At 41.4% G+C, this 26,268-nt stretch overlaps 1 protein-coding gene across 1 annotated transcript in view; it reads left to right on the top strand.

Moving 5' to 3' along the window:
* The first annotated feature begins 2,313 nt into the window (after positions 1–2,313).
* Positions 2,314–26,268, top strand: part of LOC123760290 (sodium-coupled monocarboxylate transporter 1) — a 107,943-nt gene continuing 83,988 nt past the window's right edge. Inside the window, exon 1 of the mRNA XM_045745831.2 lies at positions 2,314–2,601. The gene's annotated coding sequence lies outside the window, so the exon portion shown is untranslated. The remainder of the gene's footprint in view (positions 2,602–26,268) is intronic.

The raw sequence follows: 26,268 nt of genomic DNA, 5'->3' as shown, positions 1-26,268 counted from the left end.
AGGTTATCTTGAGTTTATCTTGAGATGATTTCGGGTGCTTAGCGTCCCCGCGGCCCGGTCCTCGACCAGGCCTCCTTTTTGTTACACATCCCCCAGGAAACAGCATGTAGCAGCTGTCTAACTCCCAGGTACCTATTTACTGCTAGGTAACAGGGGCATCAGGGTGAATGAAACTGCCCATTTGTTTCCACCTCCGCTGAGGATCGAAACCGAAACCTTAGGACTACAAATGCCGAGCGCTGTCCACTCAGCCGTCAGGCCCTCGGTATCTGAGGCTACAACAAAACCCACAGATTACATTCATAGGTACCAGAGGCTACAACAACATGACCCAGAGATCGCATATATTAACGTGTGCGCTAAGTGAATATTACAGTTTTAAGTAAAAACTGACTACTAGTACAAAAATAGGGCGAGAAATTGGTTCAGAAGAGAACTCAAAACTGCTACAAGATGACTTTTTTAAGATGAACGAAAGATTATTAGACGTAGTTTAATACTGACACCCTCCACTTGCAGGTGCTAAACCTCCACTGGATGGGAGGGTGGTGTGCATGAAAAACATATCAACAAAATACCTAGCTCACCACGTATGTAAATTGCTTACCTTAGAGGCTGTACTTGTGGTCGGTGTCGCTCCTAGTGTTTGTATAACAATATACATAAAAATTTTTAACAAGCTTATCAAGACCATAACTTGCTTAGCTAAATCATGGGTTCGATTTAGCTTAGCTAAAGCTAAATCATGGGTTCGATTTAGCTTAGCTAAAGCTAAATCATGGGTTCGTATCCTGGCCGGGGAGGATTTGCTGGGCGCAAATCCTTAACTGTAGCCTCTGTTTAACTCAACAGTAAAATGTGTACTTGGTTGTAAAAACGATTCTTCGTGGCGGGGATCGTATTCCAGGGACCTGCCCGAAACGCTACGCGTACTAGTGGCTGTACAAGAATGTAACAACTCTTGTATATATCTCAAAAAAATGAATTTTGTGGTTCATTTCCTGAGCCCATTATGTGTCTCTAACCTTTTTCACTACCGCTCACAGGATGGGTATGGGGTACATAATAAATGAACTAAACTAACGAACTAAGCCTGAGAGCAGAGATATCAGATATCACCTGGAAAATGTTGAAATTGGCAAATCAGAATACAAAAGCGATGTATTAATCAAGAAAGAGGTAGGAGTTTTAAAGCTAATAATCAATGATTAAATGTTCAAAATATGGCAAACAGGGGTACTTTAAATCATAACAAGAAGTGTTTATGATAAGCTAAAGAATAATATTAGATGTCCTTGTTAGAGGACATCTTAGGAATAGAGGAATATTAGGCTTCCTTGTTAGGGGACGATCTGGATTATGTGGTCCAGTTCAGAGCACCGTACTTTAGTAAGGAACATCAGTCCTTTCACAACGTACAGAGAAATATGACAAAGCAGATCTCGGATATTAAAAACATTGTCTATGAAATTATATTTAAAAAATCTAAATTTTCTCTAGTAAAGAGTGACATAAGTATATAAATGGATGAAAGAGCGTAACAGAGGGATGTTAATAGTACACACAGAAATCACAATAGCGCGATACATCAAATGAATAAATAATTTGTATAATGTTCAAATGAATTATGTTAATAGTGTTAAATATATCAACATAAACAGAACACGAAACAATGGATACAAACTGGAAACGTCTGGATTCGGGAAAGACCTGGGCAAATACTGGTTTAGAAACAGGGTTGTTAAATGGAACAAATTACTGGGTAACAAAATAGACGTAGGATCGTTGAATTGTTTCAAGCGTAGGCTGCACACATATATGCTGTATGAAAGGGTTTGGTTGAATATAAAATAGAGTTGACTCGCAAGAGTGATTTTGACAAGGTTAGAGCCCTGGGTTGGGAAGAGCGACTGGGCACCAATCCTTATCTGCTCACCCCTGCTCATGTACCAGTAATTGGGGCCTAGCTGTAAAACGATTAGCGAGTCGTGTTCCAGGGAACACTAGTTGGGTAAAGGTTAATATGAGCTGTGGGAAGGGACAGCTCTAAGTCTGCGAACATTGACAGACGACAGCTGTCGTCTGCTCCTGTACCCACCAATGTAAACAAAATATAACTACCTCTGTACACATGTCTACCACATAACTCAATAGCCACCTTAGGGAGCTCCAAGTAACATTCGATTCATCCTTTCCTGTGAACGACACTGATCTCGATTCCTCAAGATACAGTATTTTTAAGCATATTCCCCGAGGAAGCCCCTCCTCCTGGGTCTGCCGCCATATATATATGTGGAGATGGTGGGAGGAGCCTCACTCCGCCGCGCGCCGCGTCAAGCACAGCGTCACGCGCTCTCCCTCGCCAGTGTCTACAGAGAACACGCGCAATATATAACTTCCCAAGTGGACTATGATAAAAAAAATAAGGAAGCCTAGTGTATAAAACTCAAAGACCGATTTAATATAGTTTGCGAGATACGAAATAATAGTTGTGCATAGGGATAAAGTTTAATTCGGGGTGTGTGTGTCTTTGAGACTATTGTGTGAAGGTGTTGCTCCACGTGCCTCACAGCACTCCAGAGGACCAACACGCCACTCTAGGTAAGTCTTTCAAGTCACATAAAAGAATATACTGCACGAGTTTGTATCTATAATATAAATTCTTAAATAGACTTAATGTCACTGTGAGGGGGGCATTATATTTTGTTTATGTTGCTTGCTGGAGCCAGTTTATGGTTAGTTGAGAGCTGGAGCCAGGGGTAAAATTGGGGGGAAAAGTGTGAAGTTGGTGAGAGCGAAGTCGTACCTGTGAGTCGTGGTATGATATAGTATGACCAGGATATGAGCTATCATGCTTGGTTAGCTGGCCACGGAATCCCCCCCACACACTAAGATGCTCCTGTAGTCGCCCGCTTGTTCCTCCTCCCACACTAGTTCAGGGCCAGTCTCAAACCTTCCTGGTGCAGAATAGTAAATGTTGTACATCCAAGTATGGGCCTGGAGAGACGTACCCAGCTACAGGAGCAGGAGACAGCGAGGTGCACAGGAAGTCAACACTAGTATATGTAAGGCAAATTTGTTTGACATACATATTCATTGATTCCTAAGCGGTTTGAGGAAAGGTGCTTCTTAATTAAATAAGGAGTATGTAATGTTAATGGAAAAACCTGTATCAAATACTACAGTTTAAGTTTTGTTTAATACATTGCATACACTATTATAGGTTAGTAAAATATTCATGTCTGCACTACTTTACTGAGTAACTTCCAAATGTTAGTTTTTGTCTCGTTTTCAAATAGTCAAGACAAGTTTCTCATTCGTTTGGTGTCAACGAGGACAAATAAGTTTGTGTGTAGTTACTACAGGAAAGAGTAAGCTAGATAAGGCAGTCTGGAGTCGACAGGTGGGCGACCGAGCACGGACCCCTATGATAGCCTCGTGTTATACCCTCTCACCATCACTCTCAACCGGAATTATAGTTACCGCAAAGTCATTTAATCTCAGGCTAAACACAGGTGACACATACACCTCACCCGTGTCGTAGCATAATGGTGTATAAAACTTTCAAGTTCGTGTTTATGACATGACACCACGTGGGTGCCCGACGCGTGGCGGTGATAATATCCCTGGCATGGCCGCTAGTTATTTACACCAACTTTTGTTCATGGATTTTTTTTTATTATTTACAAGAATGCTCAGTGTTATTTTTGTACAAATTTGTTCTTAGTAATTTATTTTATTTCATGTATTATGCACACCATGCCCATCCTGTGAGTGGCTGTGGAAAAGGTTATAGAGGCACACAATGGGCTCAGGAAATGAACTACAGTATTTGTTTAACTTGGTTCAGACTGTTATAAGTATCTCTGAACATTTGCGTTACTTGCTGATGCAGACCTGAGCAAATGTAAACTGTCAGCAAAATTATTCTCACATTCTCCGTCACCATGTGATGGAGTGGAGAAAAGATACACGATTTTAGAAACAGTTTTTTATAACAAATTTCCAAGAAATGTGTTTATATATTTCATTCAAATTTATTAAGTACCAGAAATTTTAACTAAATATTCCCAGTTTGCTAACTGTAGGTAGGAAATGTGGACGACTGTAACCTCTTCACGCTACCCACTGGTTAGAGGGGGGGGGGGGGGGAGGTGCATGATAAGCAAATCACATTATAAATCCAGCTCACCACATATGTAAGTTGTTTAGCTTAGAGACTGTACTTATGGTCTCGTTCTCGTACCTATTGGTGATATAATAATTCACTAATAAATGTGTAACCAGTTTATCAAGGCTAACTTTCTTAGCTAAATGAATTTTGGGGTTCAGTCCCTTAATGCATTATGTGCTTCTGTAACCTTTTCCACTACCGCCAACAGGATGGGTATGGGGGTGCATAATGAATGAACTAAACTAACGCTAAACAATTAATAGCATTGATGAGGTAGTTACGGAGTTTGTTAACATATACATCACCGTTTATCAAACTAACATCATCATGCCCACAAGAGGTCACCTAACATAACGGGTGAGAGTTGTACTTAATTTGATTACGGATCCCATATTCATCCAGCAGTCATTAAACAATTAAGTCACTATAAATCTGGCATCTCACACTATTACTTTCACTATATATGCTTAAAAATCTAAGCTTTGAAGTAAAAGTTTAAAATACTTTGATTTTACTCAATATTCAGTTTATTTTTTGAGGCAAATTTTGAGTACTGACTTGACCCATTTTCTTGATAATTCAATTTTTACTTTAAAGCTGTTGAGGTCGTGTAAAGTGACCCGACACACAGACATTCATACCACACATTCATGTCTTGAATGACATGAAACCAACTATATAAGTAGTTCATTGTAGGGCTAGTTTTGTGAACTTAGGCTGATGGGTTATGCAAAACAAAGTTTTATGCCATGCAAATCAAACAATAATAAACCATTGGGTCTAGAATAGTCTGTTTATGGAAGACTTGGAGCAAACAATGAAAGGCGTAGGTTAGGAGCAAACAATGAAAGGCGTAGGTTAGGAGCAAACAATGAAAGGCGTAGGTTAGGAGCAAAAAATGCTGCTCTGTCGAAATGTATTTTCAAACTTACATGTGGGATAATTCTCTTACTTCCGCAGCTAAGAGCTGCTAAACGTTTACCAAACGTTTGTATTTTGTTGTGTTGTATTGAACTAATGTCTCTTATAATTTTAAAATCATTGTTATGTATTACGTTTAACTGCAAAAATGTTAAAATATTTTTGAGGGGAATCATAGTTATCAAGTCATTAATGAGGACCTTGACTACTTGCATGGCTAACAATTGTTCCTCGTCATTTAATCCTGCATTAATGCTGCCCTGCTAAGTGGACTTGCAAGTATAATGCTACATTGTCTCGGTCTCAGCTTTATCATTTTGAAAATAAATTTTGAAGGCATGTGTGTCATTTTGATGATAAATGTGCCATTTTGAAGGCATGTGTGTCATTTTGAAGATATATCGTGTTGAAGATGTGTGTCATTTTCAAAAGATATGTCGTGTTGATGGTATGTGTGTCATTTTCATATGTTATTTGGAAGACAAGTGTACAATTCTCAGAAGCGAAGCCATATGCGCCAGTTGAAAGTGTATCATTTGACAACTTTCTAAACTCTTAGAAGTACCATTTAGAGAGCCTTATCACTGAGTGGTCAAAGGCGTCACAGTCTGCTGCCAAGAGCACAAAATTGACAAATGTCAGACATTTGCGACAAGAGCATGACGTCACATTTACCCGTCAAGGAGAACCACTTGGTCATTATCCAATAAGAACCCAAGGTATGTACTTGGTCATTATCCAGTAAAACCTCAAGTAATTACATAGAATTTGACCAAATGTTTCTCAGCTGCGTTGCGCGCCGTATTTATATATATATGTCTGGGTTACGTAAACAGCCGTGACGTCGTAACTTGAGAGTCAAGAGAAGAAGTCACAACAATGTGGCCGACAGGAAAAAAAAACCGCCCACACATAGGAAATGAAAGTGACGGCGTTTCGGACCGACTTGGACAAGGAAAATGACGATAGGAGGCCTAGTCAGAGTTCGGGCCGCGGGGACATTGAACCCCGGAACCACCGCAAGGTAACATTTCGGACCTTCCTGGACAGGGAAAGTGACGTCGTTTCGGTCCGTCCTGGACAAGGAAAGTGACGACGTCTCGGTCCGTCCTGGACAAGGAAAGTGACGACGTCTCGGTCCGTCCAGGACAGGGGAAAGTGACCACGTTTCGGTCCGTCCTGGACAGGGAAAGTGACGACGTTTCGGTTTTTCGGCCATGGGTCTGGGCGATCAAAACATGAAAATTTTCACTTAATTTCATATGTGGGTTGAGTTAGATAATAATAGAATCAAATTTAATCTAAAATTGAATAAAAGGCTATTGATAAATGTCGTATTACAATGTAAACTTTGTCAAGAATTTTTGAGCGCTTTATTGCATTGCAGAAAATTCAGAGCTATTGATAGTAAATGTAATCTTTGTTAAAAGCTGTTGATCGACACTGTATTGGAACGTAAACTATTTAAAGCTATTATTAAACAATATATTATATATATATATATATATATATATATATATATATATATATATATATATATATATATATATATATTATATATTATATACATTATATATATTACATTATATATATTATATATTATATATATTATATATTATATATATATAATATATATATATAAATATATATATATATATATATATATATATATATATATATATATATATATATATATATATATATATATATATAATTATAAATATGGAAGGGAGTACCACCTATGGCTGGAAGAAGGCGACCCTTAGCCTCGGAGGAAAGGGCACACAACACATTAGAGGAAATGTTAAGGTCCCCTCCAGTCCAGTTTCTGTGCTTTTCTCCTACCACCCCCTTCCTTTTGTGTTTTGTTGTGCTTTATTAGATATTTAAAAGTTACAAGATTTACATTAGTTGATACAATTGGTGCTTAAAGGTTATGAATCTCTTGGAGCTCCTCTGCTTCCGGACAGCAACCGATGACGCAGCAAGCGTTTCCCCTCTGGATCGCCACACTGAGGCCGACACAAATAACTGGCAGCCCTTGGGTCTGGTGATGTCAGTGAGCCTGGAACCCAATGCCTTGAGAAATCCCAAGGCACTCCTACCCCATGGGCCATGCGTCTCAGACGCTATGGGAACAAAAATGTATTGACCATCCAATCGCCTTAATTTGACTGATTTTGTATATATATTTTTGTGTATATATATATATATATATATATATATATATATATATATATATATATATATATATATATATATATATATATATATATATATATATATATATATATAATCAGTGGGATGCTCTTGCAGCCCCAGCAACCATTATAGAGCCAACAAAAAAACACAAACAGCCCGGCTGGGACCACCCACTAGTGGAAAAAGTAGCTGATGCCATGCTCAGCGCCGCAACATCAGACAAGGAGAAAGCCCGCCTCCGAGCAGTGCGTGCCCCGCGTGCAGGAGACTTCCTCCTGGCAGTATCCATGTCGGCAATGGGCATGCGTCTAGATCCAGAATCCCTTCGTATAGCAGTGGCCCTCCGCCTTGGTGCCCCAATTCACACTGAATACAAGTGTATTTGCAACAGGGTGGAAGCAGACCAATATGGACTGCATGGGTTGCATTGCGGAAGCACAAAGGGCTGGCAAGCAAGACACAACGAGGTCAATGACATCATCAAGAGAAGCCTCGTCTCAGCTCGGTGCCCAGCGGAGAGAGAACCTCGCATCCAAGGGTCCCACCACCCGAATGATCCCGCACTTAGCCCTGATGGTATCACTATATACCCTTGGAAAACGGGCAAACTGTTGGTGTGGGACTACACATATGTATCCGCCCTGGCTGACACCTATGTACACTTCGGTGCTGATCAAGCAGGTGGGGCGACCAACCACAGGGAAACAGCAAAATCACTCAAGTACAGGCGACTGGAAGGTCAATACCTCTTTGTTCCCATTGCGTCTGAGACGCATGGGAACAAAGAGGCACAAAGAGAGAACAAAGAGGAGGGCGCTCTTGCCCCCTTGGGGCAAGAGTGCCTTGGGATTTCTCAAGGAATTGGGCTCCAAGCTCATTGACGTCACTAGAGACCCAAGGGCTTCCAGTTTTTTTTGTTTCAGCGCCTCAGTGTGGCGATCCAGAGGGAAAATGCCTGGTACATCCTCGGTTCCTGTCCGGAAGCGGAGGAGCTTCAAGAGATCCATAACCTTTAGGCATTTTTTGTATCAACCAATGTATGTCTTGTAACCTTTAAATACACAATAAAGCAAAAAACAAAAACAAAAGGAATGGGGTGGTAGGAGAAAAGCACACAGAAACTGTGTTGGAGGGGATCTAAACATTCCCTCTAATGCGTTATGTATGGTTTCCTCCGAGGCCAAGGATCCCCTTCTTCCAGCCAGAGGTGGGACTCTCTTTTTATTAATATATATATATATATATAATATATAAATATATATATATATATATATATTATATATATATATATATATATATATATATATATATATATATATATATATATATATACATACACATACATGTGTGAATATTACGAAAATAAACACGTGATTAAAAATGTGACAGTGTCAGACCACGGAGGAAAATTGAAACAGGAATTTCCATAAGTACTTTCGTATATTAATACATCTTCAGAAGGAGTACTTCTGGAGACTCCTTCTGAAGATGTATTAATATACGAAAGTACTTAAGGAAATTCCTGTTTCAATTTTCCTCCGTGGTCTGACACTCATATATATACACACACACATATTTATATATATATATATTATATATATATATATATATATATATATATATATATATATATATATATATATATATATATATATATATATGTATGTATGTATATTATATATATAATATTATAGAGTATATAAATAATATATAATATTATAGTGTGTGTGTGTGTGTATGTATATATATACATACACACACGTTAGGCTTATATCGAGGTCGCCTCCCAAGGCTACCTCGATGCAAATCAAGGATGCAAATCGCCTCCCCAGGATGCAAATCGACAACGAGCCAACAAACTCCTGCGTACCTATTCATTTCTAGGTGAACAGAGGCATTATGGGGACAAGAAAAAACGTGTGTCCAACCATTTCTGTCCCGCACAGGATTCGAACTCAGGATTCCCGATTGTCAGTCGAAAACGAACCCAACTGTAACTAACTCATCAATACCTTCTTCGCTAAACGAATTTGGCTTTCATACTCTGAGCCCATTATGTGCCTCCGTAACCTTTTGCATTACCGCTCACATGAGCAGTATGGAGACCACTACCAGTGATAAGGTGGGTATGGGGCCCTAGTACCACTCACAGGGCAGATATCGGGACAAGTACCACTCACAGGATAGGTATGGTACCACAACCACTCACAGGATGGGTCTGGAGACCCCTACCACTCACAGGATAGGTATGGTACCACTACCACTCACAGGATAGGTATGGTACCACTACCACTCACAGGATGGGTCTGGTGACCACTACCACTCACGGGATAGGTATGGATTGCATAATAAATGAACCAAATATCAGCCTCTGTCTTCTCCTCTAGAGAATATGACGCCACACGGCCATGCGGCCCATTGCCATTTTGGGAGTGAGCGTCATGTTACCTTTTAAACGGCGTCCTCTGGGAATTAATAAAGCTAAACAACAGGAACATTTAAAGACAATTAGCGATATGTGGCCAACATCAAGATAAAGGTTGGACGAGATTACCTTATAAAATGCCGAAATGTAGGCCATGGACACTCGCAGCCTAATTTCCACATTGAAGTTAGGCTATCTAATTTCATCTCTAACTTCATTTTTCGTTAACTCTATCTAACTTGAGATCTAACTTCAATAACTTCCACATTGAAGTTAGGCTGGGGATGGTCTTCCAAGGTTATGGTTTTATATTATAAATTATGTTGGCCGTTTTTCACTATGCTGCTATTAAAATGTCGACCTACAAATTCTTCATTAGTGCAAAGTGAATAATGGTACGATAGTATGCAGTTAGTTTAGTTTTAAGGACCAAATTGAGGAGATTTTATAGAATATGACATCTTAATTGTCAAGAGTCCGACGTAATGATGACCGCAACAGCACTAGCCTAAAGCACGCGAAGCAGGAGTGAATTATCATGGGAAAGCGCCAAGCCATTAAGACTATATAGCACTTGGAAGGGATCAGGATAAGGATTTGGGGATCAGGATAAGGACGGGGGGGGAGGAGGAATGGTGGCCAACCACTTGGACGGTCAGGGATTGAACGTAGACCTGCATGAAGCGAGACCGTCGCTCTACCGTCCAGCCCAAGTGGAGGAACGCGAACCAGGAGCAACACCTCAATAGTAATGACACCAGCCTCATCAACCAAGAGGAAAATAAACAAACCCCCGATTAATGAAATAAAAGTGACGACGTTTCGATCCGTCCTGAAACCTTATCAAGTCGGATATGGCCGAAATATCGCCCTTTACTTCATTTCATATGGGATTGGGTTATTGTGACATTCTCTGCAAAAAAATGAAAGAAAGCGTAGAGAATCTTAAGCCATCAAACATTACACCATCGAACAAAATTAACTAATTTTCCAAAATTAATACCAGAAAAAATCCTATTTTGACATACTTAACCCCTAAATCTCCTGGCCTCGTCCTAATCTTCACCTCACCTTCTTTAATGTTTAAGCACGAGCCCCGCCTATCTTTTTTTTTTCACCATTTGGTCACCATTTGGTCCAGGAGACATCTCCCGTCACGCAGGGTGCAGTCGCGCCTCCACAGATCTCCAGTATCAGCTCTTGATACTGGTAATGGCTTAAAAGGGCCACCACTTGCGGTCTATTCATGACCGTGCCACTTCTTGGGTGGCTTAATCTTTATCAATCATCAATCAATCTATCTTTTTTACGGGCTCACCATAGCCCGTGCTACTGGAACTTATTGTTCTGAGTAGCTGAATCTAAAACAACAACAACCTATCTTTGCATTTATGGGCTCACTATAGCCCGTGCTAAATGGACTCTTCGTTCTGGGTAGCTAAATCTGAAACAACAACAACCTATCTTTACACAGGCTCACCATAACCCGTGCTACTTGCCCCGCTCCTGTGCCAGGTAAGTTACGGGCTCACCATAGCCCGTGCTACTTGGAACTTGTTCCGAGTAGCTGAATCTATAACAACAACAACAACCTATCTTTGATTTGATAAAGAAAGCTCTTACTGGCAAGACGTTATCTTTAAGTCTAATCGCAGCTTGAAATTTCTCGATTTCGTTGTCAGTACTTTATGCACTCTTGAGGCAACTGAGACAATCTTGAAGAGGACTGTCTCAGCCATCACTTGTATAGCCATCCTTCACGCGATTGTCCAATCCCGTCCACAAATACATTGTATAAAAGTAATCTATCGCTGCCCGGGCCGCTTGACAATGATCACCAGAGCACTGACGGCGTCAGGGCTTGAGCCACCGCATGCATCATAATGGCGCTACATACCCATGCTTGTCGTGTCGATGGATAACGATCTAGATTCATATTATAGCATTTAAGAATATTCCTAGTTAAGCCCTAAAAAAAATTCTCAAGTGTTTGCGTAAAGCATTTATGTAAACACTCCTTATTATGGCGGCTTTGTCTACTTTTGTTAACCAGTTTACCAGCTTCGAAACTTTACAACCCATTACACACAGAAATCACAATAGCGTGATATATCAAATGAACAAAGCCACAAGGGCCGTGATGAGGGTTCGAACTTACTTCCAGGGTGATCCCAGACGCGCCTTAATCGACTGTGTAAGTTCGAACCCTCATCGCAGCCCTTATGGATTAGTTCACAACCCATTGTTACTGTTTTTTATAAACCTCCTAGCGCTTCGCAGCTCATAAACTGTTTAATAAATATAAACAAAGCCGCCGTGTTTGAGGAAAGAGGTACAGGTTTCGTAAGTGGATGCGTAAATGTTTGATGAATCCAGACCTAGGAACGTAATATACATATAAATTAACTAGGAAAGGTATACGTACCTGGTTGCGCCCGAGTCTCTCTCGCCCCATACCCACTACCATCTCTCTCCCAATCTTTCCCGCTCTCCCTCATCTCTTTCCTACCATTCACCGCATTCAATACCATTTATCCTCTTCCTTACCTTTTACCACCTTCTCTACCCCCACCTCTCTCCCTGTACTCCCCGTCTCTCATTCGTACCTTTCTTTCCTACTCTTCACCACTTTCCCTTCATCCCTTTAACGATGTTCATCCCTTTAGCAATGGCTAAATAAAAAATCCAACTTAACTAACATTTAATATCCTAGACATTATATAAAATACGTATACATTAGATGGGATATCAGACTGTGTCCGAAGGTCTCTCCCCCCCTCTCCCTCTCTAAATCTCTCCTCTCTCTCTCTCAATTTCTTTTTCAATACCCCCCTCCCCCCCTCTTTCCATTTTCTCACTACTACCTTCACTATATTCCATCCTAACTAGCATTTGATATGCTAGATGAATTTTAAAAATAGCGAAATTGTTTATTTAGTGAGCTAGGAAATCAATGTAATTTGCTATTCCTGCAAAGGGCGAACTTTTTGGGCTGGACGGTAAGAGCGACGGTCTCGCTTCATGCAGGTCCGCGTTTAATCCCTGACCATCCAAGTGGTTGGGCACCATTCCTTTTCCCTGTCCCATCCCAAATCCTGATCCTGACCCCCTTCTGAGGGCTATAGAGTCGTGATGGCTTGGCGCTTTCTCCTGATAGTTCCTTTCATTTCCTGCAAGGAAGGTGGTGGGGGGGGGGAATGGAACTCGACCACCCTATGTACTGCCCGGACCCCAGGCCATTCACCCTGCAAAGTTTCGTGAGGTTATAGTCACAAGCGTCTAGCGGCCTACTTTAAATAGGCAGATAGACATTCTCTTTAAAATTGATAGATACAATGGGACTAAATAAACGTTAACGGAAAAAGCAAGCTTTGTACAGATGGACTGAGCAAGTCAGTCTAGAATAACAATTATACTGTATTTGTGAAGTACAGGATAAAAAAAAATACCCATAATGGCGTAGCATTATTTGTGTAGCCTAATTATCCAAAGCTGTAGTCCCAAACTGTTGGATACACGAATTATATTTATTTTGTTATTCTTATAAATGTATACCAAATAATAATAATTTGAAAAACAGCTCTGCAGGTGGTGAAATTATGGATTTTGTGTCAGACAACACTTAAGATAAATGTAGCGTAATGCGCTAATAGCCTGGCTAGGGTGAAACTTCAATGTTACATTTGATATACTTAATATTTCTTATTGGAGTCTAACATTTTTACATTTGGTTTTGAAATTTGTGTATGAAATAATCTTAAGCACATAAATTTGTTCGCGAAAATGTTTTCGTATTAATGGGTCTCGTACCAGCAGATAGGTTCTTATTGGACCTTCCATCACATTCGTATATGATGGTAGGTAAGCCTATATGATGGTAGGTAAACCTGTATGATGGTAGGTAAACCTGTATGATGGTAGGTAAACCTATATGATGGTAGGTAAACCTGTATGATGGTAGGTAAACCTATATGATGGTAAGTAAACCTATATAATGGTAGGTAAACCTGCATGATGGTAGGTAAACCTATATATAATGGTAGGTAAACCTGTATGATGGTAGGTAAACCTATATGATGGTAGGTAAACCTATATGATGGTAGGTGAACCTACATAATGTTAATTACAGCCATGGAAGAGGAACGTTACTAGAAATAGAGTGGAACCCAACAATTTTTTTTTTAGCTATGCACGTTACAAATGAGCTAGTTACAGAGTTTGTTAACATAAACAAGGGGGTGAGGCCATTAATGTCGACGCTGTTGTATAGCTTAAGTGGTATGTGGGTTGGAGGGCCGGGGTAGTATTGTTGTTCCTGCCAACACCACCACGTGTTGGTACTTTCAACACTCGCTCCTGTCAACACCACGTGTTGGTACTGTCAACACTCGCTCCTGTCAACACCACGTGTTGGTACTGTCAACACTCGCTCCTGTCAATACCCCGTGTTTGTACTGTCAACACTCGCTCCTGTCAATACCCCGTGTTGGTACTGTCAACACTCGCTCCTGTCAACACCACGTGGTGATACTGTCAACACTCGTGTTAGGACTGAGCGGCAGTTTCGGCCAAGGTGCCAAGGTTTCATCCAAGGCGCCTGACAGCTGGGTGGACAGCGCTCCGGATTCGTAGTCCTGAGTTCGATCCCCGGTGGAGGGGGAGACGAATGGGCAAAATGTTTCTTTCACCCTGATGCTGTTACCTAGCAGTAAATAGGTACCTGGGAGTTAGACAGCTGCTATGGGCTGCTTCCCGGGAGTGGAGGCCTGGTCGAGGACCGGGCCGCGAGGACACTAAGCCCCGAAATCATATCATGATAACCTCAAGATAATGAGGAACGTGGACAAGGACTGCCTCTTTAAAGTGAGATAAACGTAGGACGAGAGGACATAAGAGGAAGCTGGAAACACACATAAGTCGAAGGTATATATAAGGAAATATGTTGGACGCCAGTTAGTCGCCCATGGACATACACATAGGGTGACCTAATACCCTCTTAAGCTAAACAACTTAATAAGTATCAACAACGTGTCAGCAGATTTGAATGCAATCTACTCTGCTGCAGACCACAGACCTCAGACACACCCCGGGCATCAGAGCGTCTACACGCGCTCCCTTACACACTCTACAAGCTAGTTCGTGGCCCGTGTAGAGGATAAAATGTCCGGGACGGTGTTGGACGTCTCAAAACTTGTTTGTTTACGGCCACTATAGGTAAATCACTGTATATAACGTTAGTTAGGTACACGCCCAAGGGTTTTCAAATTTTTCAAGCAGATCGCCGAGGACGCCGATGATAGCGTGCCGAGCGGTGTTGGACGCCAGTTAGTCGCCCATGGACATACACATAGGGTGACCTAATACCCTCTTAAGCTAAACAACTTAATAAGTATCAACAACGTGTCAGCAGATTTGAATGCAATCTACTCTGCTGCAGACCACAGACCTCAGACACACTCCGGGCATCAGAGCGTCTACACGCGCTCCCTTACACACTCTACAAGCTAGTTCGTGGCCCGTGTAGAGGATAAAATATATATATATATATATATATATATATATATATATATATATATATATATATATATATTTATAATAAAACTAAGAAAAAGCAGTGGACGTTTGGTACTCCAATTCCTGCCCACAACCTAATCATTCTACAACGACATCGACCGATGTTACAAATACTCGTGCCCAGTATGGGTGGCCTACAAGTGGAATACACTGAAATAAGACGCTGTGGAAGCCATCTTCATCAATAAGTTTAGGGCCAGATCCGACAAAGCATTCAATCGTAAGGAAACTTAAATTATAACGCAAAAGGTTCAACAAGGTTAATATAGGCTTTACTTTAAAAGATAGACCTAACTTCTCTGTAGTCACAGAGAATACAAGTTACATCATACAGAAAATGATTTGCAAACAGATTTTAAAACTTGCCCAACATTACCCAACCTACCGGTAACTTAACCCAACCAAACCTAACCCAACCAAGAGTAACCTAAGCTAATACATCCTAATCTAATAATATATACGGGTTTGACAAAAAAAAACAGCGTTGTCGAATCGTCTTGTGTACGATTTACCCAAACTTCGTCACACATAAGTAATCACGGTTAAGTAAAGACCTTCAGCCATGGTGATTGGTGTCAAGCATTCATAGGCGAGTGTCGTGTTGCGAAAGCATTCCCCTTCCACCCCCTCCCTCCCCCTTGACCCATATTCACCCCTCCCCTTCCATCACAAGACCCTAGCTTCCACCCGCTCGCTAAGCTCTCATACATTCCCTTAAATTTACCCTCAAAACAGCTGGTAGCAGAGAATATCCGACTAACAGCCAGGTGGTACCTTACAGGGCGAGACCCCAGGTTCCACTTTCTTGGTAGACTTCGGTTCTTGAAACATCTCCTCAACCATGCTGATTTAAGCTACCTAATTATATTCTTGACGTGTACCGCAGACGATTCTTCGCTGCCGACTTTCATCCCTCACACTAACCTACCGCTGACGTGAAAAGTAAACCTACATATTTTACCACAAATCTCTTCATTATTTACAAATTTTTATTGTCATATTTTATTGGAATGAGCAGAGCTAGGTAATGCTAGGCAGAGATCTCTAATTTTTATTGTCATATTTTATTGGAATGAGTAGAGCTAGGTAATGCTTAAGGCAGAGATCTCTGGCTGCATCTGCCAGTAATCTAGGTGGTTCATTATCTACTGGAACTTATTATTGTGATAGAATGTTCATTGATTATCCATAATGTTTGCACTTTGTTTTATCTTAGGTTGTTGATCACATAGGTAGCCTAGTCGCAGTGTGCGTGTGTCATCCGGTCTTCACCCCTGGAGTTGTCTGTACCGGGGTGGATGGCCTGTACCCGGTAATATCTCTGTACCCGTGGTGCCCTTTGTTAGTGTGCAGTAGCATGGTGAGGGTTTGTGAGCAGTAGCATGGTGGGGACTAGTGTGCAGAAGCATGGTGGGGGAGGGGGGCAACATGGGAGTATTGACTCCGACATTCTAGCCTGTACCACCAACACCACCTCTTATTTGCACAGCTGATGCTATGTTTGTAGTCCCACTCCCACCACCACACCACCCCCACACTCCCACCACCTCAACCACCGCACTCCCACCACATTAACCCCCACATTCCCACCATATCATCCCCCACATTCCCACCACCACAAACTCCCTCACACCAACCCCCACCACACCAACCGCACATACTTTCCATACGTGCACTTTTACCTTTCGTTTGTTGGTGTCACATTACGTATGGAAACTGGATGTAATTTTATGTGATAAATCTAATAGGTACAAAAGTATATATATTGGAAAGAAAAATTCTTTTGACCTGTTAAAGCTTCGTGAGAGTAGAAATAGCCTATGCTACTCTATCCTTTTGAAATGTATTTTATAGTCTCAATAAACATACGTGAACTTGTAAAGCTTCTGTATTCCAAATCTGTGCACAATCATTCCCAGTGGACTGTAGACTTGGTGTATAGGGCCTTGACTTGATGTAGAGGGCCTAGGCTTGGTGTAGTGGGTCTAGACTTAAACACGTCCTCAGATAAAATCCAATACCATGAGAAACAACCCCCCCCCCACCCTTTCAAGCCACCTAAATAGTTATTTAGATATTTGTGATGGTTTGAAAGTATATTACGGTTCCAGTAATAGTTTCTGTGTCAACTGGCAAATAAACCATTGTCGTAAACATAGATTATTCTCAATTTATACCTGTATTGTATTATAAATAGTTAGTTTAAAATATAAAAAGGGGTATGCTAATAACGTTTTCTTTGAAGAATTTGTTTTTTTGTAATCGGAATTCTCGGGGACTCTGAAATGGTTTTCGGATTCCATATTTCACGTGGAATCGTCCATCATTCACATTATTACCGTCAATAAAACACCATATTAATGTACCCAAACGTAATGAAACCTAACCTAACCAAACCTTAAACCTAAAGTAACCTTAACCTTATCTAACCATGGTTAGAGAGTAGATAATCGCACTAATGATTTAGTCGTTCCCAGTCCTTTCCCTTGAGCGGATCTTCTCCCAGAGGACAGGCTGCTAGGTTTGGTGTAGTGGGTATAGGTTTGGTGAAGTGGGTATAGGCTTGGTGTAGTGGGTATAGGTTTGGTGTAGTGGGTATTGGCTTGGTGTAGTGGGTATTGCCTTGGTGTAGTGGGTATAGGCTTTGTATAGTGGGTATAAGCATGGTGAAGTGAGTTTAGACTTAGCGTAGCGGGTCTGCAAGCACTTTGCGTAGCGGGTGTAGGTTCTGTATAGTGGGTGTAGGCTTGGTATAGACTTGGTGTAGCGGATGTAACCTCAACGTCAATGTTTACAACTACCCGTCAGCTTATGCTTATCGTCAAGGGGGGGGGGTAGAAGAGTCTGGCTGGTACCACCCTGGTTCATATTACACACTGCTTTGCAATTTGCATAATGATGTACCACTGGTAAACTACACTGCGCGTAGCATGTGTGGGAGCATCAACTAATACCTTTATGTTGAAGAAATACGTCTATAGCCTCTACCTATATTTGGTGGAGCGACACCGGAAGCTTATTGTGTTTTTAAGAATATATAAAGAAAAGTGTATTTTATAGCCTACTACATCTAGTGGAGGGACGTCGCAAGCCTACTGTGCATTTGGAAATATAGGAAGAAGAATATATTAGATAGAAGAATATGTCAGTATCCATGGCATCCGCAGGACTCACCAAAATTATTAAATTTTAAATCAAACTGACTAACTTTGAACAGTCGATGTTTTAACCAGATGGCGCGCGTACAAGCGTGTGAGAATCTCATTTTTGTATCATCTGCAAAGGATGACACGAAGCAGTGACTTGTATTTTTTTTGTTGCCTGTATCTGATATTAGAATGAGAAAAAGCAATAGTACAAGGACTGCACTGAGGTACAGAGCTTTTCATTGTGCTTGGACTTTGTTTTATTTGACTCACTCTTACTCTTTACAACATGTTTGCCAGAAAGCTCAAAATCCATTGCCTTACTCTACCTGTTATTCTTGTTGATCTCATTTGATGGTCATGTCATTCCATGGTCATACTTAACAAAAGCCTTTGCAAAGTCCATGTATACAACATCTGCATTTTGTTTTTCTTCTAATGCTTCCATGATTTTGTCAAAGGGGTCGAGTAATTGCGAAAGACAGGACCTTCTCGCACTAAATCCACGTTGACCTATATTGAGAAGTTCATTGTTCTCCCGACGTCCTAATAGAACGTCACATTTTCAACCTGTCCTTCTAATAGAACGTCGCATTTTGACCTATACTCTGCCTAAGGCCAAAAATTGTCGTACTAAAAAAATGGTAGCTGCTTGCGAAATTGACATACTGTCTCGTTTTCTGCTTTGGGTACTGTGGTAGGTTAGGATAAGGGTACTTTACTACGACAGTTTCTTGACGTTGGCAGATCTTAGGAGGACAGGCTGCTGGTTAAGCGAAAATTTGTCACAGAATCTCAGTAGTACTCTGACCTGTGGTTGGTAATTTTCAGGTTGATTTTCTGTTACGTTATTATTTGCTATTCTCCATCTAAAACTGGGTAGATTGATGTCTCCAAGTAATTGGGTTGCTAGATTATCAAGGCTATTTTCCGTTTTATGTATCTGCTCTGAATTTCTCAATTGTTAGATCTGGCTCTTTGTACATTAGAATTATAATTGGGTTTATTTGATTTACTTTAATTCCAATTTCCTATACCCCCTTCACTTGTAGAGCTTAAAAACTGTACATACACGCTTTTCTTTAATATACAGACTTACACCTTCATTTTACCTATTTACTCTATCACATCTATAAATTATAGTTTGTGATCCAGAACTCATTATCCGTGTAATTACCCTTTATGGGTTTTTGTGAATGCTGAGGAAAATTGGTTTGCCGAGAATTATATATAATATATATAAATGTAGTAGTATATGTAAATATGATCTTTATATTGTATATTAATTAATAAAGAAAAAATGCTCCAAATATTGAAATTGATTCCATTTGAAGACCATTTATGAACCTCATTTTATTTCTCGAATTTGACTTTGGGCATTCTTTGGTTGCAAATATAATAGATTTATCCCGACCCCTTCCAAGTACTATATAGTCGCAATGGCTTGGCACTTTCACCTGATAATTCCCTTTTCTTCCTCCTCGAGCCTGATCCAGGGCGTCTTGTAGTTTTGGCAATGGTTCGTACAGATTTGGTAGTAATACAGGTGTTGTAGAGTTGGGAAGTGTAGTACATGTGCGCTTTATGAAGACTTGTAGAATCAATCTTGTGCATTTCTTCCTCCCCTTCCGTACTCCTGCAGTGTTTCTGACTGCCGTTTGTTGTTATAGATTCAGCTACTCGAAACAAGTTCCAAGTAGCACGGGCTATGGTGAGCCCGTAACTTACCTGGCACAGGGGCGGGGCAAGAAGCATGGGCTATGGTTAGCCTCGTGGACGGGAGATGTCTCCCGTCTTCTCCCTTCTGTCTGCCTGTTCCCCCTCCCTTATATGTTCTACTCTATTTCTGCCTGCCTCTAAAAGCTATCAGAATTATCACGTTGCTCCTTCTCCCGTCTATAACGCTGTGTACTTCTCACCTGGAAATCTGGGCATTGGAGATCGTAGCATTTCCTCTCTTTAAATTGAGAGTTTGCATAGCTTAGGTGATTATTTTCAGATTGTCACACACTGGGTGAGCACTGAACCCCCAGCCTCATGACACGAGTGAGTAGAGAAGCTGTGAGGTGTGTGGTCAGTGACCTAGTCCAGTGTGTACACAACCTTTACACCAGTAAGTCTGCAGGGTTGCAGTAGGACCCGGGCTTTGCCGAGTATAAATTCGGAATGGGTTTTGCCTAACCTGAAGCTATCGAACCTAAACCAGCTACCAAGCCAATCGAGACCGATGCTTATTAGTCACAGGAAGCGTAAATGGTGTTTATAATTTCACTAATGCACCAGAATTTTGACGCGCACTGTTCGTATATTACGTCTTCAAAGCGGTATTAACCAGCCCGTTCTCCCGAGCGTTCACAACGTCCCTAAACTGATTTACTAAATTATCCGAAGTTAACTTACTCGAGTACACACGAACAGAAAATGCGATATCACGTTAATTTCGCGCGCAGCGACCATTTTTAGGACAGCCGTTTTTGTCTGTAGGAAAATGGTACGGCAAAAGAACGGGTTCTTTATCGCATAAGAGATTATGACTCATGTTGTCTTGCGCAGACCCGCTCGTGTATATTTATATATTATATAATTATCACAGGCAAATTACGTTTTGCATTTTAATGTGAGTGTCACGGACGAAGCTTTAGGAAGCTAGCGTTCATCCTAGTGGGTCTTTAATTCACACATACTGGAAAAAACAAGAATTATTTTTATGTACGATTGTAGAGACCAAGCAAAAAGTTGCACAACAGAAATCGCTTATCTTAATTTTCTTGCCTAGAAGTACCAGAGTACGACTCTGTATACCTCAATATAACAAATAACCTATGCTAGAACTAGGTTGGGGGGGGGGGGGAATTGTACACTTGACATCGCCACTGAAATCAAACCTAGGTCTCTCATCGTAGGTATCGTAGCCTCTGGTCAGGGATCGTATCCTCTGGTCACCATCGTAGCCTCTGATTAACTATGATTACCTGCGTTTCTATTTTCCATATGTATTCTCTAGTGCTGCTTCAGCCTGTGCTATAATGTGGGATTTTGTGTCCCTGCTCACTGTAGCCTCTGGTCACGACGTCTTTGGTGAAGAATGATTACATTTATATCCTGTTCTTGAGCACATTCGTTGTAGTCAGATAATTCCTCTTCTTGAGTATAATATCGCGGTAGTCAGATATTTCCTACTCTTGAGCACATTCGTGGTAGTCAGATATTTCCTGCTCTTGAACACATTCCTGTTTCCCTCATTAGTGGTCCTAACGGGGACAGGAAACCGGCTGTTTGTTAAAGGTCCATCTCCATTGTTCCTGATGATTTTTTCCAACCGCATTCGCGGTAGGGTTAATTATTTCCTAAGTTCAGGACAAGAGACGCCATGCCCAGAGAGCTTCCAGCTTGTGCACCCACACGCTTCTATCTCTATTCTTCAGAGATGTAGTGTCCTCTCGGAACCTTACTGTTATGACGGATATAATCAATGAACTGATCAATATATTTGCTTTTCTATGCTATTTTCAGAGAATTATCTTCATCATCATTGCTAAAATACACAACAAAATAGTAAATTGAGCTTAAATATAAATAAAATCTAACACTTTAAATTTTATATTACAATTTTACCAAGTTCATTCAGTATAATATCATAAAAATGAACAGTTCTAGGAAGTGGCAACTTACACAAAAGCAAACTAGTGTGTGAGGCTTTTGTGACGTCAGTCTGGAGTCTTCTGTGACGTCACTCGGGCTTGCCAAGCAAGTTTATCTTGCATCTATGTTGTGTCCCTGGTGATGCCCAATATGGCGCAAGTGATGAGGCACCAGTTTCCGTTTTTCTCAGTACTATATGTCATTATATCTCGCGCACACACGCACACACAGGGGGTCCTCGAGGCCGAGTGGACAGCGCTCGGGAGTCGTTGTCTTTTGTGAAAAATGTACTCGCGATTGTCCAGGGTCACTTTCCCCGGGTCATATTTCATTTTCGCCATGGTAATTTTGTATCTGTAATTCCCCCTCCCCCTCCTCGCTCATTCAGGCTTAACATTTATAAACGCATCTGTGCATCAAGATTCTCACGAGCACGACAATAACATCCTTTAACGTTAATTTTCATTCAGTGTATACATAAGACTGTATTAATGTCAACAACGGAACTGCTAACTTATGTATGCGCACGCATGGCTCATTGTTCGTATCTAGCTCCGGGGCTCGGCCTCTCAGGTGCCGGCTGTGTGAAGCAATGACTTGAGACTGGTTTTAACATATCCGCTTTCATAGCTACAGTTGGAAATAAATCTTGCTAGTTTCACTTGTTCATTTATACGTATAGTGAAGAAATATTTCACAAATTTTCCTCTGAATTACCTGCGTTTCTATTTTTCCATCTGTGTTCTCTGGTGCTGCTTCCAGCCTGTGCTATAATGTGCGATTTTGTGCCCTTGCGTGCTGCTGTCAGTCGCCTCAGGGACAACCTGAGGGCAAACCTGACAATTGCAGGAAGCCTCGCACTTACGGAACCTTTTTTTTTTTTTTAATAAGATTTTTTTATTTTAGCAGTCGACTATTTATCTACTCCCGAAAAATAATGAACAGATACGTAATTAATATTTACCCGAGTATGCAGCCTTGGTCTTTGTGTGGAGTAGCCTAATGTCTAATATTAACTGTGAGGAACAGTCTTTGTCTCGTCTAGTGAGGTCATTACTCTCACTGCTAGTGTCAGAGTGTGGTCGCTAGACGATGGTGTGGAATGAGAGTAACTTATATATAAATTAATACTATATATTAGGTCTTACTATATAGGTAAGCCTAGATTAGGTTAGGCTAGGTGTTTAGGTTCTGTTTGCAATTATTTGTATTTCAACCTGTCCTCAGGCTGGGGTCAGCCGCTTCTTGGACGAACCTAAAGACCATTCGTCAATTTTAACGTACTGCGTGTTCAAAGTTGGTATTTTCCCTAATACAAGTTAATGTTAATAATATACTAAAATATGTTGAATAGTTTGGCCTAACTTAGGTTAGATTAGGTTCTCTTGGCAGTTATTGGTATTTGCACGTGGATGAAGCATTTGGAGGTGCGATTCGAGCAGACGACGCTGATGAAGAAAGTTCGAACGTCATCAGTTGTGAATCGTTTGTAAAATGTTTTTCATTCATAAACTGGGAGTTTGCGGCTGTATTAACGAGCAATTGACCTGTGTCCATGAGGACGGGCTGCAGATCTAGTGAAATTCTATCCTCATAAGTGTCCGTGCTGTATTGTTCGACTCGCGGTCAATACCTCACCTTACGTTACACACCACATCTGTAAACATGAGGGTACAGTATCACTTACCTTACAGGCGTGCCTCTGAGGCAGGTTGCGTCCCCTGCAGTAAGAGATCACTGTCAAGCATATAAACCACCCGATCACTTACGACACTTTCACTGTACTAACTTCCAGTTATTTTCAGACTAAACCTTATCGTCTTGGAATAGATTCATATTGCTAGAATGAAACCCGAGTTGAACAACTCAGAGTAGTCGACTCCATTTGTTATACATCATTTTGTTGTTTACGTTTTTAAATATACATTTAATTTTTACAGCTTAAACTATTTATTGATATGTTTTGCGGGTTAATTTTGTTTAATACATGATTAGAGAATTATCTCTGTATTGTCTGACCGAGGATGGAGGTCAATCGCGTTGGACTAGCTTCACCCAATTTTGTACATTGATTCCTGTGGAGTTGCTGGTCAACTTGAGCGGGTCGGTGTTGGCATCATAGAAAAGAATACCACATGACACGATGACAAAGTACCCCCCGCGACAAATCTTGCTATTTGCATTCTGGGAAAAATCTGATTTTATTTTTCTTAGTGTATGGTAAAACATTATGAGCTTATATCAAAATAAAAACAAAAATCCAATCATAATGCTCATTCTTTAAAAGCCAGATATACCCGGTCCGTTATTGATAAGATGATCCTTTCCACTGCTGAACCTCCGCTTGTCAGCCTGGGTGCCTGCATACTCTCCCCCCCCCCCTGTCACAGCATCACACAAAAACATGTTCCGAACGTGTCAAAGACCTCTCACTCATCAACCCCCTCATCCCTTCCATACACGCCTACGTCAAGAGACAGATACAGACAGACAGATGGAGACACACATAGATGGAGAGGATGACAGACAAATGGAGATCAGCCCGTACTCCTAAGGTTTCAAGATATCAAGAAAACGGTTAATTTAAAGTGTCCTCTCATAACCTAACAGACTAAGCCAGAGGGCCTAAACCAAAAAACGGGACAGTACGTCACTTTCGCGAGCCGCTTCCATTTTCTAGTACGACGATTTTTGACCGTAGTAACGCATACAAGCGAAAAGTAACATTCTTTGTAAGATGACAGGTTGGATGGAGGTCAGATGGGGAGAGAGAAGACAGACAGAAGCTCAGAGACACACAGTCAAGAGAAGTGTTGACATATATTGGGATGCCGTATATGTTCCTATACGGCATACGGCAGAAATATCGTTATTTCTCATCATTTTCTCAATTTTGTTTTTGGTGGAATGACGCCCAGACAGTCCGCTCACCTTGTCTACCGACGCGCCGCCTGGTGTCCGCCAGCCTAGTGTGTGACTGACGGGCTCTAGCACTCGTTTGCTTCTCAACATTATTTGTTTTCTCGTCCTTACCTTCTATGGCTGTTTTTTTCCACAGCCTTGCCATCTGTGGCTGTCTGTTACAGCCTCACCTTCTATGGCTGTCTCCTGCACAGCGTTGCAGGCCATGGCTGTCTCCTGCACGGCCTCACCCCTCTATGGCTGTTTATTTTACAACCTTGCCGTCTGTGGCTGTAAACAACCACAACGCCTACCACAGAGGGTCGGTGAGAGTTGTGGTAAGAGAAGAGTGTTAGGGGGGAGGCGGGCAGCAGGTGAGGGCTGTGCATGGCGAGGGAGGGAGGTGGCTTGGACGGGCTCCAGCAATGACCTGGGAGGTGAGCTCACACCAGCGGTGCTGCCCCCCAGTAGCGCTGTCATGCCTCTCATGCTATACTTCACCACTCTGCTATACTCCACTACCCACTTGCTATACTCCACTACCCACTGCGTACTCCAACCCCACCACACTCTGCTATACTTCACTACCCACTTGCTATACTCCACTACCCACTGCGTACTCCAACCCCACCACACTCTGCTATACTCCACTACCCACTTGCTATACTCCACTACCCACTGCGTACTCCAACCCCACCACACTCTGCTATACTCCATCCCCACCATCCTCTGTTATATTCCTCCACCCACTGATGTGTTCCACCACCCACTAAGCTAAGGAGGTTAACCAACGAGAATAGGCCAGTGGAAGTAAATCTCAACCCTAGAGGATGGAAGAAACAGAGGGGATATGATCACAACATACAAGATAATGAGGGGGAATATATAAGGTGGACCTCTTCAAATTGACTGAAGGTGGGACACAGGTGGACGCTGGAAACGGAAATGAATGTAAGGAATGTAAGGAAATACTCGTGCCCTGAACAGGTAGGCAGCATTTGGAATGCACTGAAATAAGTTGTGGAAGCCACCTCCATCCGCAACTTTAAGGCCAGATTCGACAAAGAATATGAACGTCAAAATAGTTAAGTTGTAATAAGAACATTAGAACAAAGGTAACTGCAGAAGGCCTATTGGCCCATACGAGGCAGCTCCTATCTATAACCACCCAATCCCACTCATATACTTGTCTAACCCGCGCTTGAAACAATCGAGGGACCCCACCTCCACCACGTTACGCGGTAATTGGTTCCACTAATCAACAACCCTGGTTTGTAACGTAA

Source organism: Procambarus clarkii, chromosome 39, assembly GCF_040958095.1.
Source record: "Procambarus clarkii isolate CNS0578487 chromosome 39, FALCON_Pclarkii_2.0, whole genome shotgun sequence".
In the NCBI taxonomy this organism is placed as follows: domain Eukaryota; kingdom Metazoa; phylum Arthropoda; class Malacostraca; order Decapoda; family Cambaridae; genus Procambarus; species Procambarus clarkii.
The sequence above is the reverse complement of the archived record's forward strand: the minus strand, read 5'-3'. Positions and strand labels throughout refer to the sequence as shown.